This window comes from Abramis brama (assembly GCF_963993115.1).
Source record: "Abramis brama genome assembly, chromosome: 9".
Taxonomy (NCBI): Eukaryota; Metazoa; Chordata; class Actinopteri; order Cypriniformes; family Leuciscidae; genus Abramis; species Abramis brama.
The window spans coordinates 5,906,178-5,926,771 of NC_139971.1; the positions used below are offsets into that span (position 1 = coordinate 5,906,178).

The window sequence follows — 20,594 nt, forward strand, 5'->3', positions numbered from 1 at the left end:
TGCTGAGTTAAAAGACGCTATTTAACCTGTCTCTCCGCAGCGGATGCCAGCCAAAGTGGGTTACATTACGTTTTTTTTCCTCCCATAGTTGATAACTCAGAGCTCTGACATGCCTCTCAAAGTTAAATTAGTGAACTGCTCTGAAAAACAAGATCAAATGCAGTCTGAAACAGTGAAAATGAATAATTGAGGAGCTGTGATGAAAATTTAGCAAATTCCTCATTGTGAGAAACTGCAATACGGTTTCATTTGGATGCAAATGTGATTATATACTTAAGTTTCTTGTGCATAAATCAGCAACGTCAATCAAACCAGTGGCAAGAAAGAAATATAACCGTAATTAAATATAAATGTGTGTCTTACTTTCTAAACTGTGGTTTATATTACTTTACTCGCATTTCAATCTATAAAGGTGTGTTAGGCCTGAATTCAAAAGTAAAACATCATTGCAGCTTGCATTCAGACACAAATCTATCACGAACCCTGACAGTCTACAGTCTCTCGTTATATATCTGATCTCAATCATGGATCTCGCTCCTCCTCGAAGATGCTTGCAGCGGCACTAACAGAGCATGAAATGTGACATGACAGTATGTCATTCCCTGAGACAGTCTGAGTATCGTTCACACATATAGAGGAAGAGATGGAGACGTTCAAATATACACATGGTGCATTCCTTGTGTGTCCATCAGAAAAGATCACAAACGATTTATCTTTAGTGTGGCAATGGTTTATCTAGGCAGCAATTAGATCAAATGGAAAGCAAATTATTTTAGCTGATGTCTCTAGAGTTTAGAGTTTTACAAGAGATCTCAGCAATGTGCTCACATTTGATACCAAAATCTGCAATCAAAAGTGAGCAAAAAAAAATACTTTTCTTTTCTTTTTTTGAACAAAATTAGACATAAATAATCTGAAAATTAATCAATATAAAAATTTAAAAAACCTGAAAAGAATAAAAACGATAAACCTGTAAAATACAATTAATATTTTAGTTATAGTATTATTATTTTTTAATTATAAAACAGATGAAAAGGTTGCAATCAACAGTAATCTGGTGAATATGTGCACACTGGGAATACATTTTTTTAGATATTCGAATACTAATGATGAAAATGTGTATTTAGTAGTAATTTTGTATTTTTTCTATTATTAATAAAAAATGTAATATTTTTTCATATTTTGTTTACTGTTTAACAATTGTGTCTAATAAATGATTAGTTAGAACTGCTAAACAAAGACATTAAACTCCTGTGCATCTGCGTTCAGACGCTAAGGTTCACAGTGCTGCCAAAATAATAGTCAGACTTAAGAAACTTATCAGCCACACAAAAAAATAAAAATAAAATAAAATCCTGGCTACTATATTAATCTTGCCGATATACAGGGGTTGCACAATGAAACTGAAACACCTGGTTTTAGACCACAGTAATTAATTAGTATGGTGTAGGGCCTCCTTTTGCGGCCAATATCACATATGTGATACTGGTAGAGGAAAACGCTCTCTGACTCACGCCTCCAAAATGTGGCTCAAACAGATTTAGATCTGGTGACTGTGCAGGCCATGGGAGATGTGCAACTTCACTTTCATGTTCATCAAACCATCCTATCACAAGTCTTTCTGTGTGTACTGGTGCATTATCATGCTGATACACGGCTCCACCTTCAGGGTGTTCAATGTTTGAACCATTAGGTGCGCATGGTCCTCCAGAATGGTTTGGTCGTCCTTGGCAGTGGCGCCCATCAAGCACAGTCTGTTTCTGGGAACGCAACAGTCTGAGTGTTAAGTTTCTTTGGCGTTTCTTTGACAGTGAAGGTGGACTCATCAGAGAGCAATTCATGTTTCACATTGTCCACAGCCCAAGATTCGCACTATAGGCATCAATAAAACTGACATTTGGCATTGGCAAGAGTGACCAAAGGTTTGGCTGTAGCAGCCCGGCCATGAATACTGACGCTGTGGAGCTCCTGACGAACAGTTTTGGTGGAAACAGGAGAGGCGAGGTGGGCATTTAATTCTGCAGTGAGTTGGGCAACTGTGGTTTTTTATTTTTTGGATACAATCCTTGTTAGTATCTGGACATCCCTTTCAGACAGCTTCGCCTTGCGTCGACAGCAATGAGAATAAATGAAGAGTCTTCTAAATCTCAAAAGTAAAAGACCCGGTGACACTTTGCAATAAGGTTCATTAGTTTACATTAGTTAATGTATTAACTAACATGAACTAACCATGAGCAATACATTTGTTACTGTATTTGTTCATCTTTGTGAACATTATAAAAATACACTCATTCATTATTTGTTAGTACACAGTGCATTACCTAATGTTAACAAGATTTTAATAATGTATTAGTAAATGTTGAAATTAACATTAACAAAGATTAATAAATGCTGTAAAAGTGCAGTTCATTATTCATTCATGCTAATTAATGTAGTTGACTAATGTTAACTAATGAACCTTATTGTAAAGTGTTACCAAAGGCCCTAGTAATCTCACACATCTCCATTTCAGAATAGACCTTAACTGTGTCTCAAACTGTGCTCAGGTTTGTCAAGACACCGAAATCTGCAATTAAAAGTCAGAGATACCAATAACTCAAATATGTCTCATCAAATTCTTCCAAGACCAAATGATCTGAGTTTTAATATTCATGGTTTTTATTTCTCCTAAGCGGAACTGAAAACTCCATTATTCATCTTGAGCAATGAAAGTGCAACCACTGCACTGAGCAACAAAGTTCTCCAGCGTGATCACATGAGTGTGTATAATTACATCCTGTAATTTAGCCCTCATTTCCTCCACTCAAAGCTCACTCTGGATGTCCTGTTCCATGTTTGCACGTGGCGAAACATATCACAATGTTTATGCAGCGGCTGACTCATAAGTGACATTTAGTTAGTTAGTTTTTCTCACAATAAGAACTGCAAGTGGATGTAAAAAAATTGCGACCAGGGGACAAATGAAGTCCGAACAGTCACCTTTCATGCTAGCAGACACTCGAGGACTAGTCGCTCCCTGATTGTGCGCAACACACTTAATGACAGCTCAAGAGTTCACTTTGATTGCAAATGGGAGACATTGTGACCCTCATCAGCACAATGTGCCACTTAGGATCAACAAGTCTACCGTGAGAGATTACAAACATCACCTTAAAACACAGAATTGGTCGGCTGCAGCCAAAACTAGCCTCTTCAGTTGATCATTCATACCTCGGGAGACTCTGAGGACAGAATAGAGCTATCAAGTGAAGTATCAACTTGGCTTCAGATGGTTCTCTTAAAAATTCCTTAGGAGAAATGTATTCCTTAGGATGAAATGACAATTGTTGGCATGCAAAAAGCATAAAGGAGCTATATAATAAATAGCTATTATATATATATAATAAATATTTATTATAATAAATAATAAATAAGCAATATCACGAGTAGCCGTGCGATATCGCTCTAAATCAATGGCTGTGAATGGCTACGAATTGAGCTCATACAACAGTTCGACGGCACAAGCGTGTAAATAAATAAGAAACAATAACGGAGTGCCTTGAAAAGTCCTCTTTTATGCGGAACTACTTCCTTCCGCCACAAATTCAAATCTCCAGTGTACAGTTTAACAGTTGAGTCCAAGCCTCCGTTAATCATTCTGAAACGTCACTTCTCTCTTGAGATTGAAATTATATCCATTATTATTATTATTGTTAATAATATGATTAGATTTTAACATAAATTTAGATTTTTGAAGTGGTTTTTGATCAAAATATTATACAATGCTAAAATAACAAAATAATAATTAGAAATAATAATAATTAAAAGATTATGTATTTCTTGAAGACATGACATCGTGGGAACTACCTTGGGCCCATGTAGGCAGCCTATATAGGACTGACTGTGTTTGCCCATGTCTGACCCATATGGTTTATCAAAGTGGGCCCCATATCTTTTTCCCATTCATAACCCATATAGAGATTACCTATGTGGGTACTATCTTGGGCCCACGTAGGCAGCCTATATGGGACTGATTGTGTCTGCCAATGTCTAACCCATTTGATAAACCCAAATGGGCCCCATTTGCGTTGCCCATTTTGAGCCCATGCATCCATCTATCCATCCATCCATCCATCCATCCACCTATCCATCCACCTATCCATCTATCTATCTATCCATCCATCCATCCATCCATCCATCCATCCATCCATCCATCCATCCATCCACCTATCCATCTATCCATCTATCCATCTATCTATATTTAACTTAAAATTTTAGCTCAGTTTTACTTTAGTTTTCATTTAATTTCAGTTAATAATTTTAGTGATTCCATTTAAACTTATTTCAGTTTATTGCCAAGGCAACATTTCTAATTTTCATTTAGTTTAAGTTGTTCAACTTTAGCTTTTTTTTTCAATTAAATTATTAGAAATGTTTTATATAGTTTTAAGGTACATTTACATGACAATGATGTGCTAAAAACGGAAAAGTTTTTCCGTTTGTTTTTCCCGTACAGACGGCAACGGTTTAGTTTCAGTTTGGTTTTCACTCTGTTTGCCTGTTTGTTAATTAGTTTCCATAGTTCCTAATTCCACGCACCTGTTCTGTTTCTCCTTTGATTATGTTCTCTGTGTATCTAAGCCCTGAGTTTCCCTAGTTCATTTGTCCGTTATTGTCAATGTTAATGTGGTTGAATTCTAGTTGCTAGATCCAAATCTCCTGCGATCTGGATTATAATAATAATAAATATTTTTATAATAAAGACTTTTTTTGTTGCTACTCCATTGTCGTTCGCTTCAATACAGCCTCATCTGTGACGATGAGATTTCATTTGTTGTTTTTCTTTTCTAAAAAAAAATGTAGCCTATAATAACATTTTTGATCAATTGCCTGTCTGGAAAAAAAAATTGTATTTGTCAAATGTTCAAGAACTGTGCTTGTAAATTTACTGTCGTTGCTTAAAATAAATGGGCATATGCTTTGCACAGTTGAATTGCCGGTACATAATGTTATGTCAAAAACGACCACAAAAGAAATTAGGTGTCCTCTTTCTTCAGTATGATTCCAAGTCTATAGTCTCAGCAAAACTTTCAAGAAATGCTGAATTATTTTGAGGATTAGATTAATATTTCTGTTGCGTTGTGTCATTTTGATTGACGTCTCCGACATCTCCGTTTTTTTTTGTGTTTTTTTTGTGGTGGGCTCTGAAAAAGACAACCAAGAATAGAGAAACACATAGCTGTCATCTTTAATGAGCATCACTGCCTGTGTGCCTGATGGATTTCAGGTAAGACACATGCAGTCTCACAATAAACGCTTTCAGAAGATTCAGTCAGACCTCAGTCTCATCTGAGGACAACCCGAAAACCGACGCCACCAAAATCAATTCCAAAATGAACAGCGTGAAAACATTATTAGCTCGCAGTATGATGATTTTCTTCATGTTTTATGATTGGCTTTCTTGTTGTGAAGTGAATGTAATCAATATTTAGTTTTATTCAGAGCATAATCCATTTATGTAAGAGACAAGCCTAATGACACAGTGTACTCTTGTCCTTCGTCTTCATAATACAAAGCCTCAGGGCCGAATGTGGTGTTCCCATGACAACCGTCGATGACATGGGGCCATTTTGTGTAAACAACATTATGAAGAGTGGACTGACTTCAAAGAAAGTCACAGTGAAACAGTATCAGTACAGACTGGAGAATAACTGTGATTACGGGAAGTTGCCTGCCATCTAAATGTAAGGTATACACACACATTTAGCCGTCATTCCATCTTACGTACTTGCAGATGCACGTTAGTGTAGAGAGCCTATGCTTTTTGGAAAAGCATTTTTTTTATTGTCTTTAACTCTTTAATTGTCACTGCATGTAAAGAGAAAGTAATATTTTATTGAACATTTTGTTTAATATTTCATTATTTACTGATAATATAATATAATATAATATAATATAATATAATATAATATAATATAATATAATATAATATAATATAATATAATATAATATAATATAATATAATATAATGCAGGTTCTGAAAAAATATATGGCCATTGTTAACTAAAAGTTTGTAAAATATTATAAAATATAAAATATAAAAAGTAAAATATTTCCTTCTAAAGCTACTTTTTGTAATGTTTATTTGATGCCTTTCTCCTTTAACACAATAATAACTTTTATAATCTTTTGGGGTAATTTCTCAGCCAAATTTGATGTGCCGACTAATTAATGTAATTAATTAGATTAAAAATGTTAATGACAGCCCTAATATATATATATATATATATATATATATATATAGTTTCAATATTTTTTCAATTAATAAAAAATTTAAGTGTAACTTAAAATAGATTCAGATGACAAAATATGCTCCACACTTTTACAAATTCCAGATTTATCTTGCATTTTTGTATCATATCATTCCCCTATAAGCCTTAATTGTGTTTTCATTTTGTTTCTGTATTGCTATGCGTGTCCCCAACATTCTACAACTTAAATGACATCAAATTGACTTTTGATATCAAGAAGATAAATATAGCTCAATTCCAAGACATAACACCAAAACAGTTTACCGTGCAATTTTAAGTGACAAAGTCCACCCGAATATGAAATTTCATGTGATATTGCTTTTCTCTGAAATTAGATGGGTCAAATTGAAGATCATAATCAGTCACAGCAGGCAGCAGATGATACTGTATTTTATGATACAGTTGACATTCCAGGAAAATTCCTTTGAAGTATTGCATTTCTGTTCTATATAATAGCCTATAAATGGCTTTTTCCACACAATATTCCTTATTTTCCACACTACATATTACATTATAACATTTCCCAGTTCTTAACTGAGCTGTGAATTATGAGTGAACAATGGATTGTTTACTCTGACCTACTATATGGCCAATACCAAGAGTAAACACAATTAAACTAAATAGCCTTTAAGAAAAGAGCAACACATTTGTGAGTCTCATTAAAGATAATGACATTCCAAGCTCAAACATGCCTCTGGCTATCGCTTTCTATAAAGATGTCAGACCAAAGCCACCTATGAACTGGTGCTGTGCGCTTTGACTCGTTTCCATAGTTACAGTCCATGAGGTCAAAGTTTAGAAGGTTAGCACGGTCCAGTATGCTGAAAGTACACCATTAATGAGGACAAACAGCATCTTACTTCATTGAGGGTAATTTAAAAGTCATGTTCAGATGTTCTTCTTATTTCTGCTACCTTTGATGTTTATTTTGCATATTGTATTGCAGTAAAATAAACAGTAAATAAATCCATCCAAAACAATTACTGGAGTACACAATTTCTGAGTGAAAAATTGTTTCAAAGTAAAAACTACACCAATTTTTTTTGTCAGTGTATTCATTTCCCCCATAGAAATGTATAGAAACTTGCGCCACAGAATAAAAAATAGAAGGTATTGTGACTTTTTATCTTACAATTCTGACTTCTTTCTCACAAATGTGTTTATCTCTTGCATTTCTGACTTTATAACTCGCAATTGCAAATTTATATCTCACGATTCTGAGAAAAAAAAAGACTTTTTCTTGCAATTGCGAGTTTGTATCCTGCAATTCTGACTTTATAGCTGGCAATCGTGCATTTAAATCTCACAATTCTAAGAAAAAAAGTCTTTATAAAACTTTATAACTCGCAAATGCTAGTTTATATATCACAATTGCGAGAAAAATTATGAGATAAAAAGTCGCAATTACCTTTTTAATTTTTTTTCATGGCAGAAACAAGCTTCCATAAACTGTAAAAAAATGATATGATCAATAAGTTATGACAACATATGTTGTTACACTACTTTAACCAAGCACTTTTTAACTTTTTTATAAGTTATACAAGATTCAACAAATTCAAAATTCAAAAAGTCAATTTGATGTCATTTAAGTTGAAATGACTTACACAGACAAGCTGATTGTACTTAAAAATTTAAAGTAGCAAAAAAAATTCCAGCACAGGCTCATTCGAAAAACTTACCTGTGGCAACATTTTTGTGAAATGCAAAATACGTTGCATCGTGCACATTTCGTGACAGGTTCAAAGTGAAATGACCAGTGAGTGGCGCTAAAAGCAAGTTTTTTTTTTTTTTTTCGGAACAGATGAACATGAATATGGCAATTTTTTATTAAAGTCGCAGTTTGTACGTATCAGTGCACCTACACTATACCCTGCCCTAAACCTACCCGATAGTGTTGACAAAAGCAAATGCGACATAAAAACGTAATCATGGCATTTTAGCTTGTTTTGCTCTTATATCGTGACTCATCTTTCACAGGATTCGTACCCGAGATTTTTAAGTCAGTAAAACCGAACATATGGAGCAGATATATTGTAAAATATATTAGTTTACAAATCATACACTATGGTAAAAAGTGTTCTGAGGTCATTACATAATTGTGAAAGGAGCCGTGTGAAAACAAGTCTTTATTAATTCACAATCTGCCGCTTTAATCATAATTGTGTGTGAAAACGATTAAAAGTGCTTGCTGTTTTACTGCCTCTAGTGTTTTGCGTTTTGCAAAAATGTTGCCACAGGAACATTTTTCCAATGAGCCCATGTTGTTGTTTTTCTCTTATTTCTAACTAGTGCAAAGTGCCCGTGCAAAATCAGTTTTTGTGTGTGTTTTTAGTAATTGTTGATTCTGTGTATCTGAATGCTCATTGTTACAATTACACAGCAAAAGTTCAGTGCCATTTTTATTTGTGCATGGTAGAAAGCAAATACTGATACTGACATAATGACATACAATAAATATGGAAAACTGAACTACATGATTGAGGGAGCAGGATACACAGTGAACTCCGAGAAAACGCTATGCTTGAGCAAACAGTTTGTGAATAGGCTACTACAAATGATGGCCATGAAAGAGACTGTGAACGCATTGAATAGGATATGTTTAGTTGGTGAATAGCATAGGCTACTATTACACAGTAGCGATAATGTTAAGTGCACCAGAATAAAATATAATATTCAGAAATAAACAGTGTAGCTGACTTACAGATTCAGTTAACATCCACAAATGAATAAGCGCAACGATTCAGGGAGCAGGCTACACAGTGAACTCCGAGAAAACGCTACTTAAGCTCCGCTGCTTTCTTCGACCCTCTCTGTCTCTGGTCCTGGGCTGTGCTCACTCAGTGTGCAGTGTGAGAGGGGGAGTGGCCAGCAGCTAGAGCAGCAAAAGCCGATGTGTGAATCTTTTACCGATATATTTAACAATATCTTTTGCATTTTTAATCCAAACAACGGCAAACTTGGCACTGCACTTACTCGTGCACGTAGCAAGACACCTGTCAAGTTTGAACGGTTCGAGAGATATGCGAATAACAGACACACACACACACACACACACACACACACACACAGACAGAAAGACGTTCCTGTAATTTATAGATAGATATAATATTCAGAAGAAAACAGTGTAGCTGACTTACAGATTCAGTTAACATCCACAAATGAATAAGCGCGTCGATTCAGGGAGCAGGCTACACAGTGAACTCCGAAAAAACGCTACGCTTGAGCAAACAGTTTGTGAATAGGCTACTACAAATGATGGTCGTGAATAAAATATAATATTCAGAAGTAAACAGTGTAGCTGACTTAATGTTTAGCTGACAGAGTGTTTATGTCAGAATGTTTATTTTTAAACCACAACCTTCTAAAGCTTCGTTTACTGATATATTTAACGATATCTTTTGCATTTCTAATCCAAACAACGTCAAACTTGGCACTGCACTTACTCGTGCCTGTAGCAAGACACCTGTCAAGTTTGAAATCCATCGGACTAACGACAGACAGACAAACAGACGTTTCTGTAATTTATAGATAGATGTGTAACTATAGTAATCAGGATTTGTTTCCGCCCAAGCTAAACCACACCCCCAGTCTATGACACTGTATCTGTGGCGGGTTGCCATGGCTCCTCTTTGACAGCAGGAACCCAGTTTTGATGTCACAGTATAAAATATATAGTAGACAAGCAATAAAACATTGTTTATTTGTGAAGGGATCCAATCTCTCCCAGCTGAAATGATATTGCAAACACACGCTCTACATCACATTCACAGAATGGCCACAGACAGACTGGAGAGTTCCCCTACTGTCACATATCTGACAGTGAACACAACAACTTTATAAGGTCTTGGCAGTTTGATGCATAAAGTAGTCCTATTCAAATTATAGCAGATCTAACAGATTTACTTTCACCGCACAACCTGACCTTTTGAATAACCATAGCAACTCTCAGCTTCTATACAACCCTATGTAGGTGGTCTTCAATTACTGCTATGGTAGTTCCCTGTGGTCGGTCTGTTTTTAACCCTGTGACTGGGATGTGCTCAGAGGAGCTGACATGGCATGTGTCAGGGAATTTCTCTTCACACTTGTGCAGTCAGGTCTGCACGCCTCTGACCCTTAACTCAGCTCCGTACGCTGGGTGACACGAGGTCCACCGGTGAAAGTGTGAAACCCATAAATCCATCTGTCAAGACTTGCTCAGACACCTGAGGCTCCAGGGAGTGAAACTCTGGATGGTCATTTATATAAGCTGGTACTATTTCTTGACAAAAATAGATCCTTGCTGCCATATTTTTAATATATTCTGTCATGACACATTGCAAGTGTTGCTCGCGTGCAGTCATTTTTAATAGCAGTTAAATGTGGCTTAGCATGCCCATCAAAAGCTACAATATTTTGGAAAAAAGACTTTTATGCTCATCAAGACTGTATTTGATTACAAATTTTATTAAACATACTGTAAAAACAATGATATTGTCACATATTATTACAATTTCAAATAAATATTTTCTATATTTGAATATATTTAGTAATGTAATTTATTCCTGTGACCAAAGCTGAATTTTCAGCATCATTACTCCAGTCTTCAGTGTCACATGATCTTTCATAAATCATTCTAATATGCTGATTTGCAGCTCAAGAAACATTTCTCATTATCATCAAAATCAAAAACAGTTGTGCTGCTTCATATTTTTGTGAAAAGCATGATGCATTTTTTTCTGGATTCTCTGATGAATTGAAAGGTCAAAAGTACAGCAACTAAATTAGAAATAGGTTGGAGCATAAACTTCACTTTTGATCAATAAAAAATAATAAAATCTTCCTAACCTAAACTTTTGAACAGTATATACTGCATATAAATATAAATAAATTATGTAATATATTACATTATTTATTAATGAATAAATAAATAAAATATATATATAAATGAATATAATCAATTAATTATATAATTATTATATAATTATAATATATTATTAATACACAATTAATATCCAGGAAAGTCCTTGGATACAGACATGCAATTAGACAGTGTGTCGTAACATTTCTGTGTCCATAATCGTATTTCTTGCATATTGTAATCTGTATTTTTTTTTACAGTTCTGCGCTTGGTCAGATATTTTTATTAATACATTTCACTTTTCAGAGTTTGAGAAGCATATGCTTTAGGAGCAACATTGCAAGCAACAACAACAACAAAAAATAATAATAAATATATATATCCAGTCCATATATATTTGGACACAGGCACAATTTAAATTTTTTACCAAGAGTTTTTTTTACCAGGTTTTTACCAAAACATATTCAAGCTACAGTTATATAATGAATATGGACTGAACGTGCACACTCTCAGGTTTAATTTGAGGGTATTTACATCCAAATTGAAAGAAGGGTTTAGGAATTACAGCTCTTGATAGTAGCTACCCCCCAATTAAGCAGGTAAAAGGTCTGGAGTTCATTCTAAGTGCGGTATTTGCATTTTGAATCTATTGCTGTGAACCTTCATCATGCGTTCAAAGGAGCTCTCCATGCAAGTCAAACAGGCCATCATTAGGCTTCAAAAACAAAGCAAATCCATCCGAGAGACAGCAGGAACATTAGGAGTGGCCAAATCAACAGTTTGGTACATTCTGAGAAAAAATAATAATGCATTGGTGAGCTCAGCAACATATAAAGGCCTGGACGTCCTGAAGACAACAGTGGTAGATGATCGCAGGATCCTCTCCATGGTAAAGAAAACCCCATTCACAACATCCAGCCAAGTGAAGGAGACTCTCCAGGAGGTGTCAAAGTCTACAATCAAGAGAAGACTTCACGAGAGCAAATACAGAGGGTTCACCACAAGGTGCAAACCATTCATGAGCATCAAGAATAGAAAGGCCAGATTAGACTTTGCCAAAAAACAAAAAAAAAACATCTAAAAAAGCCTGAAAAAAGCATTCTTTGGACAGGTGAAACTAAGATCAACCGTACCAAAATGACGGGAAGAAAAAAGTATGGAGAAGGCTTGGAACAGCTCATGATCCAAAGCATACTTCGTCATCTGTAAAACATGCTGGAGGCAGTGTGATGGCATGGGCATTCATGGCTTCCAGTGGCACTGCATCACTGGTGTTTATTGATGATGTGACAGAAGACAGAAGCAGCCGGATGGATTCTGAGGAATATACCGTCTGCCCAGATTAAGCCGAATGCAGCAAAGTTGATTGGACGGCGCTTCACAGTGCAGATGGACAATGATCCAAAACACTGCAAAAGCAACCCAGGAGTTTTCCAAGGAAAAGAAGTGGATTATTCTGCAATGGCCGAGTCAATCACCTGATCTCAACCTCGATCGAGCATGCATTTCACTTGCTGAAGGGCAGAAAGACCCACGAACAAACAACAACTGAAGACAGCTGCAGTTAAGGCCTGGCAAAGCATCACAAAGCAGGAAACCCAGTCTTTGGTGACATCCATGGGTTCCATAATTCAGGCAGTCATTGCCTGCAAAGGATTCTCAACAAAATATTAAAAATGAACATTTTATTTATGATTATATTAATTTTTCCAATTACATTTGAGCCCCTGAAAATGGGGGGACTGTGCATAAAAATGGTTGCAGTTCTTAAAACGTTTACTTGATATTTTTGTTCAACCCCTTGAATTAAAGCTGAAAGTCTGCACTTCAAATTCATCTCGATTGTTTCATTTTAATTTTATTCTGGTGGCATACAGAGCCAGAAGTATGAAAATTGTGCCTGTGTCCAAATATATATGGACCTAACTGTATATGCAATTTTGCCAGGACATCTGGGCTCCCCCACTTGATAAGCACCAGCCATCACTGGCGTGACTACAGTTAACCATTTCTGAATGTGCCAGGCCATGCATAAATCAATAAGTAAATAAAATATGAGATTAAGAAATCATTTCGTTCCACTGAAACGCTCAGAAACGCTGCACTCCAACAACTTCAGGTTTCACTAGGCATCGTGTATATTGTGTTTTTGTCCAAATAATTTATGATATTTAAGCTGCTGGAACAGCTCGCTCATGTTTCAGTTTATCAAAACAGACTTTAAAGTTTAAATCATAGATACAATCAGCATAGAATCTTAAATACCGTGGTATTGGTTTACTGGGGGGACAACAGTCCCATCAGACTGAACTATCATATCTATTTTTATTTTACCTGTAATCAAATCTGCAAAATAAGGTCTACTATGTGCCAAATATGCCAAAGTAGGTGTTGTTGGACTGTTCGTGCAACTGAAAATAGTGTTTGAGCATTCAGTTCAGTAAGTAGTGTTAATGTTCTGTTTTTATATTTTATTTTCCTCTGCAGCTGTTATTGTTTGCGTGTACAGTCTTTGTAAAGGGCTAGACAGCATTTAGCTTTGTTCAGGGGTGTCCAAAACACAAAGAGAGGCCTTTGTTCTAAAGGCTCATTATTTTATTCGGAATCTCTGTTGCACACTGTTTTTGATTTTATTATGGCAAATTACACTATATTTGAATAATTCATGTTGTTCACAACTTGCTGTGTTTCTTCTTTTTATTCATGCCACTGATTGTTAAAAATATATGCAACTAACGCTTCTAAATTGCCCTTTACTGGTAAAATAAATCTGTATTTGGGAATATATTAAGGGAAAACTGTATTTGATTATGATCTCTCTGAGGCCAACTTTGTCAGACAGTAGACAACAAAGCAAAACATCAACAACAATGAGATTATCAATGACTATATGTCTAAACACCCTTCCAAAAAAAAATAAAAAATTCAATCACAGGTTTCCTTCCAAACCCAAGAAAAGTTGAGGATCTCTGAGGGTACGTTTACACGACAACGATGCACTAAAAACGGAAAAGTTTATCCTTTTTTTTCGCGTACAGATGACAACGTTGTCAAAATGATCCAGTAGATGGCCAGTAGATGGCGATGTCACTTTGTAAAGAAACACTACATGCCTATAGACAGAACACGTAATACATAAGTATGCGTATGACACCACAGTTTTCGCAAATTCACGTTTTTGTAGTTTACACAGAGGCGATAGCGGTATTTTCAAAAACGTGCACTTCGAAACCCGTTTTCCAAGGTTTGCATTTTCAGCCCACCAAAAACGCTGTTGTCATGTAAACCAATGGCATAAAAAGTTTTAAGTTTTTAGTTTAAAAGCTTCCCAATTTCTTGACTCTTTGAGTTGTAATACACTTAAATGGATGGTTCATCCAAAAATGAAAATTCTGTCATTTTTAAGTTGTTCTAAACCTGAATGAAGTTCTTTCTTCTGTTAAACATAAAGGAAGACATTTTGAAGAATGTTGTTAATTAAACAGTTGATGGTCCCTATTTGTCACAGTGTCTGGTTTGTGTTTCCCCGGATGTCCACTAGAGGTCTCTTCCCCATTCTGTCACCATTACTTCTGGAACTGCATTTCCCACAATCCCTGTCTGGACTCATCACTGTTCATTGCACTCAGCTTTTCCCTATCACATTGTTAGTGTCTGTGTATATATACCCTGTCTGGTTAGTGTTTGTCACGGAGTCGTTGTATATTGTCCACACTTCTGAGGTCTGTGTTTCTAGCCTGTTTCTTGTTTTGTTTATTTGTTTTTGGATTGATTATATGGACTTTGACCCCTGCCTGGATGACTACGATATTGGATTACCCTTTAATAATTACATACTGCTATTGGATCTATTTTTCCTGTTTGGATCTATTTTTCCTGTGTGTCCGTGACACTATTGACTTCCATGGTATAGAAGAAAAATGTAAATCGATGGGGACCAGAAACTGTTTGGCTATCCACATTCTTCAAAATATCTTCTTTTGTGTTAAACAGAACTCAGAGGTTTGGAACAACTTGAGGGTGAGTAAATGATGACAGAATTTTAATTTTAATTTTTAATATTTTAATTTTTGAGTGAACTTTAAGTGGGAATTGAATGTAAAGTTTTCCGACACTTAAAGGGTTAGTTCGCCCAAAAATGAAAATTCTGTCAGTAATTACTCACCCTCATGTTGTTCCATCCCCGTAAGACTTTTGTTAATCTTCGGAACACAAATTAAGATATTTGTGATTAAATCTGAGAGCCGTCTCACTCCTCCATAGGCTTCTATGTCTTATGGGGTTGGAACAACATGAGGGTGAGTAATAACTCACAGAATTTTCATTTTTGGGTGAACTAACCCTTTAATTGCATGTTATCTACAATTATTATGCTTTAAAATGATATTAAATGCAATTAGTTGAACTTAAGAGTGCACTTTCCTTTGTCGCTGGGATTAATTTATTTTTGGGGGGCTCTTAAAAGCATAAAATGTACTTATATTTTCTCTGTCTGCTGCTTTAAATGTCACAGTCCACACACTAGCAGTATAGTCATTAGTGAAAGGCTTTTTTTATTTAATTTTTTTACTTATTCACATGAAAAAAGAGCATTTAGAGGTCTTAATGGTACAGTAGTAAACAACAGCCTTTATCATTTCAATAGCCAAAAAGAGAAGGTGGACAATATTCATGTAAAACCTTATTACTGTACAGTATAAATGGACCACAGAGAAAAAAGATAAAATAATAAAATAATTGAAAATATGATGATATGAGAGCCCTCGAAATATCAAACGCATGAGAGTTCACGATGCAAACAAGCCATTTCTCATTCAGCACTGCGGATGTGGAGCATCATAGTGCATTTCTGTGAAAAGGTCTTTCAGGACCAGAGGGGAGAACAGACCCCAATACGCAAACAAACCCGCCCAGAGACAGACCAGCTCCAAATCACCCATACTGTGAGAAGACACAGTCAGCGAGGGGAAGAGAGAAGGAGGCAAAACAGAAAGAGCGAACTGTCAAGGTAACTGAGAGAAGGATGAGCTGGAATTCTCATGAGGACATGAACACTGAGAGAAAAGAAAAGAGGTGAACAGTTAATCTAGGACAAATCTGAACATTGTGCATGCATGGCTCCCACAGTCCAGCTTGGCTCATGATGGTGCAAAATCTGCAATTCAGGAAATACATTTGCCCCATTTGTCACAGTATACTACGCAAGATTATCATCCCAAACACAATCAGACAATGCAGTCAACCCCTCAAAATACTCTCTCCGTAACACATGCACTGTGACGTGAGTTATTAGTGCCGTGCTGTGAGTCACAGATGTTCCGTTCTATCTTAGTGACTGCAAATGAATCATTGCCAACTGACCCCAATGCCACCGAGTGTGCAAAGTCACAAATGCACCATCACAGAACACACACAAGCATGCCTGTCGTCTAATCACAGGAACAAGCTTCCGGTGGGTAAAAAATATTTTAGGTAATAACAGAGTATCATAGCTGTATGATATGACTGTATGACGGTATCTTTCCCCCTCCTATCAAATCCTGACGGACAAAATTAATTCCGAACCAAACTCGTTATTATTTTTCAGTTTTATAAATAAGTCAAGATAGCCAATATATTCACGAAAATAAGTTGCACTTGACAATAAGTTGCACAGCATGAGCAAAATTGCATTGTTGAGAGAAAAAACACATTCAGAAATAATGTAAAATACCAGTAAATAAAATTAAATTTTTATAAACATTTTAAAGACTATAAACATGTTTATGAGTTCCCCTCACTCCACAACAAATCCTTTAAATGTAACGGTATTAAGAAAGAAACTTTAAAGTATAATGGCATTCATTATAAACAACATAAACGGCAAGCCATAATCGCGCTATACAAATACTAATAAATAAATTTGCACTCACTAAGCCTTACTCATTCAGCACAAATCCAAATATGTGCAATTTGGACATGTTTTGCATGCTTGGAAAAAAAAAATAGTATAAGGCTTTCATTCATCTTTGAAACAGAAATTAAGATATTTTTAATGAAATCTTAGCAATTTCTGTCCCTCCATTGAAAACCCATTCCATCAAAACTTTTAATCTTCAAAAAGTCTTCTGAAGAGACATGATCGCTATATATGATGAATAACATCATTGGTCATTAAAACATTGATCAACGTACATACAAAGAGCAATGAAATATAGTAAACTAATAAACTAAACTAACTTATACATATATATATTAAAAAAAAAATTATATCTATATATCTGCCCCCTATTTCATCTATCCAATACAGATCGTTAAAATCAATGATGTCAGCAGCTAACTGATATGGTGCAGATATACTTTAAATGTGACAGTTATTATTTCTTCTTAACCCTGAGGTGACACAGCAATATGATATATTATCTTATACAAATATTATCTATTTTAGCATTAAATAACCAGAAAACCAGCCCAGAACCAACACATATTTGACTTACTCTCTGAACACTTTTAAGATGAGAATCCTTCTTGATATATATCTATTCCATCTCTGCAGATCTATGATTAAAGTTCAGTGAAGAACTTACAGTGCCGAACCAGCTCTCAACATCTGTGTCCACCTCTCTGAGCTGAAACATGTTACAAACACAGAGCACCTGTTTCCAGATCTCGCTTATTCAACTGCTTCCCTCTGAAGGCCTGTGGCACAGTTAACTGTGCTCTCAGGAGACGAGAACCTCATATTTCTGCTCTATTCTGAGTGCTTTTCAAGAGCAGCTAGTTTCAAGACAGCAACGGCCCCTTGATGGGAATCACTGCTGCTATATTCAGGCAGGAGAAGCTTTGGCTCCTCACTAGAGAGGCTGAAAATAGAGTCTGGACTGCTGTGCTACAATTAGCCTACCATGTAAGCTCTGCATCCGCTAGCTAGCATATCACAGGGGAAGGAGGGTTTTGTTGTGATGTACCCTGTGGTTCATGCCTCACTGGAGAATCTATGCAATTCTGTGAGTCAGTCATAAACAAGTGATATTTTGATGATTTGATTTCCTCAGGGGGCATCGCACTATAGCACATTTTGAGCTCTGACGATCCAAAAGCGTTTGTGTTTGATTAAGTTGTTATTTTCTGAGAATGAGTAACAAGTAGAAAAAGTGTTCTAGAATATGTAAAAAAGTAAATGAATATTATTTAAATACAAGGCAACTTACGTGTAGCCTACTTAAAGAAAGTAAGGAGGGGTTGCATTCAGTTCAAACTAGGGGTTGAACGACTTCAGATTTTTTGAAGTCGTTATTGATGAACAAATAAGCCTGAATCTTGTGTGTGAAGCACCTGGCAGCGTAATAGTGAAATAGTGAAGCTGTGGGTTTTAGTTAGGCTACTAAGAAATATATGCTAGAACATTTCAGTTTCAGAACAGCCTTTACAAATTACAATACATTTTTGCGCTACTGAATGATTCTGTGTGCACAAGACCTTCACGTGATATGAGCGCAACTGTCTGTATGTGTGTGCGTTACAATGCAGTAACAGTCTGGAACGGCGATTAACTTACCTGTAAAACGTGCATTCACACAATCAAGTTTGAGCATCCAGATGGTATAATCAAACATGTCTTTTGGAGCGCTCTCTGAGTATGCATTTATTTGTAATTTTAAGAACTGAAATGGAAGCGTAAAAGTGGACTTCAAAGATTTATTTTACTGTTGCGCCCTCTATAGGCCATGAATGATCAGTGACTAGTCGACGTCAAGGTTAAAGCTGATGTCATGGCAGAGCAGCCTGGTCTGTTCAACCTCTAGTTCAAACATGGTGCATTTAAAGCAACACTAAGGAACATTTTTTACCTTAAAATAATGTTTCCAAAATCGCATCAGTGGTTCATCAAGTCGTAACAGGGTGAAAGGCACTTCTGGATTCGCTTTGCAACCCTATATCTGCTATAACCACACTATGCAAGTTTGCCAAACCGGGTTGCGTTTCTGTAGCCTGGAAATCCAGACCTAAATCTGAAAGATTAATGGTCTGGCGTCAACTAATGAAAATCGCCCAGCTTGAGGGGCGGCACCAAGCGTGCATTTGAAAATCTCACTGCACGCAATTGGATAACACTACGACCAATCACAACAATAAACCCCAGCTACCAGCGGAGCTAACTGGTAGATTATACTCTTACCGTATCCGGTCGGCAAAAACGTCCTTCTTGCAAAGGAACGATTCAAGCGGCGTCTTCTGTTCCTGTTTTAGATAAAAAGCCAAGTCTAATTCGTTCATTGTAGCGGCCAAAGCCTTTTCAAACAACTGGTGTTCATCCATAGCCTGTCACATGCCTGTCCTGTCTTGTGCTGCACATGGGTGTTTTGTTATTTTGGGCCATGTGCTCGGGTCATTGTCTGATCCCTCTCCCTTGTTATCTGATTATTGTTTGAGTTCATCCACCTGTTCCCTTCTGATTAGTTTCCCTTTATAAGTCCCTTCTTGTTTGCAGTCTGTATCGGTACGTTGTCTAATGTTTCCCGTTCCCCGTGATTCTCAGTACGTTCATGTTCTTTTTTTTGTTTTGTATTTATTAGTTATGTTTTCCCCCTTGTGGGTTTTGTTTTGTGTTTGTTTTCTTTTGTAATAAACATCATTCTCCAGCACTTGAGTCCTCACACCTTTTTGCATTGCACCAGCCGTGACATAACGTACCGACCACATGAGGACTCAGCGGAGAAGAGGTGCGCAACCAGTCTCCTGTGCGCAATGGGAGCGGATCCTCCAATTTAAGGAGCTAGTCTCCATCCGTCAGCAGGGGACGGAGGTGAGAGTTCAGCCGGAGGTTCAGTAGCGCAGCTGAGGGGTTGAACCTTAGCGAGGAAGCTCGTAAGGATTTATTTAATAATGCGCTTGACGAGCCGATGGACTGGCTGATCTGAAGAGCATTCGATTGGGTCAGTTTTGAGGCGATGGTGGAGGGTCTCATTCGCCATCGGGAGAGAATTGCCAAGGAGGTGGTCCCAGTGCCGGTGGTCCCGAGTCCGGTGGTCTCGAGTCCGGTAGTCCGGAGACGGAGGAAGAAAGGAAAGGCCTCCTCGACGACTTGTACGGTGGTTCCTAACCCAGAGACCATCCCGGAGATGACTGCCATCCCTGACGCGCCGCCCAGGCGCCCTGCTCTGCCTGCGCCGCCCAGGCGTCCTGCTCTGCCGGCCCTGCCCAAGCTGCTCGCCCTGCTGGCGCCACCCCAGCGACCTGGCACGTCTGCCGATCCAGAGACTGTTCACGTCACGTCTGCCGATCCAGAGACTGTTCACGTCACATCTGCCGATCCAGAGTCTCCGGACAAGATGGCCGTCGCCGAGCCTGTGTCTCCGGACAAGATGGCCGCCGCCGAGCCTGTGTATCCGGACAAGATGGCCGCCGCCGAGCCTGTCCTGTGTCTCCGGACAAGATGGCCGCCGCAGAGCCGGTGTCTCCGGACAAGATGGCCGCCGCCGAGC

At 37.1% G+C, this 20,594-nt stretch overlaps 1 protein-coding gene across 2 annotated transcripts in view; it reads right to left on the reverse strand.

Moving 5' to 3' along the window:
- The window catches only part of large2 (LARGE xylosyl- and glucuronyltransferase 2), a 111,945-nt gene extending 94,012 nt beyond the window's left edge, over positions 1–17,933 (reverse strand). The window contains exon 1 of one of the 2 annotated variants that reach the window (XM_084124025.1): positions 17,697–17,933. The gene's annotated coding sequence lies outside the window, so the exon portion shown is untranslated. Of the gene's footprint in view, positions 1–17,606 lie in introns of both variants that reach the window. The other variant, XM_084124026.1, reaches the window with a different exon arrangement.
- Between the last annotated feature and the right edge of the window lie 2,661 nt (positions 17,934–20,594).